General features: G+C 37.8%; 1 protein-coding gene across 1 annotated transcript in view; it reads left to right on the top strand.

The window, feature by feature from the left end:
- KDM6A (lysine demethylase 6A) overlaps window positions 1-1,116 on the top strand; it is a 178,221-nt gene that overhangs the window by 74,583 nt on the left and 102,522 nt on the right. The gene's annotated exons all lie outside the window — the stretch shown is intronic.

Below are 1,116 nucleotides of genomic sequence, written 5' to 3'. Positions count from 1 at the left end.
AATGATAAAGAGTTGCGAACACTGTCAAGTAATGAAACATAAACTTTTATAAGACCATTTTTAGCCCAAAATACATGAATCGTTGATTTGTACAGATTAGCAACTTAGATGACTGGACACTATTTATACAAACAGCGAATGTTGGAGATATTCAAACGTTTGAATAATGTTCATAACTAACAGAACTGGACTAAACGTCATTAAAAAGTAAAGAGAGCATAGAAATGGCATGTACATACTAGTCTTGAGTTGCCGTTTATTGTGCATAAAATGTGAACCAAAGTACAATGAATTTCTCATCCATAGCTTTGGGATAGTAGTCATTGGAAGCTTCTCACAGCTGTCTGCTTTTTCTGACACTAATACATTTTAGTGTAGGCCCCTGGGAGTATTTCAATTCTTTTAATATGTTATGGGTGTATTTAAGGTAGAGGCCAGTTCAATTAGGGGAGCTCTAACTTGGATTTTTCTGTTCTGTGAAGCATGTTATATACCTCAAAAGACCGGGTCTCTTGTAGTACATGATCTTGATCACTAAGGGCTAAATATAAACTAGATAAAAAGCGCCCATTTATGGATGTGATACCAAGCTTATTTTCCCACTGGTGGTCTATGTATGTAATGTCGAGCATTTTCCCCAATGGCATGCCGCCCCATTTGGTTTACCTGTCGACAGAAGCATGGTCCCTTTCTCTGGGACAGACATGTCCTCCACCCCATCATTTCTTGACTTAACTTGGATTTCCAGTAAGGATTACTTATCACCTGTTGCTGGAGTATCTGTTTATTTGGGGGGTAACCACAGAATAATGTTACATGACAGGAATTGATTGGTCTTTTTCCTTTCTCCACATCATGGAATATTGACATAGTGGAGGTGAGACCTTCTTTGTTGAAGTGATTTCTTTTAAAGATGTACAAATAAGGGGATGGTATGTGGTTCATTAGCTATAGGCAGGCACACTACCTCATTGCCTGGGAAGCTGGAATAGAAGATGATTTGAGAACAGAACATTGCCTTTGTCTTGGTGTGTATTTTTATAGTAATGGTCTCATGCAGTATTTGACCTTTTATGATGGATCAGTTTTACTCAGCATAATGAATTTCAAGTCCGT

The sequence above is a fragment of the Echinops telfairi genome, unplaced genomic scaffold, assembly GCF_000313985.2.
Source record: "Echinops telfairi isolate 266 unplaced genomic scaffold, ASM31398v2 ScPeMD7_19;HRSCAF=73, whole genome shotgun sequence".
Classification (NCBI taxonomy): Eukaryota; Metazoa; Chordata; class Mammalia; order Afrosoricida; family Tenrecidae; genus Echinops; species Echinops telfairi.
This window is presented reverse-complemented; position numbering and strand designations above follow the sequence as displayed.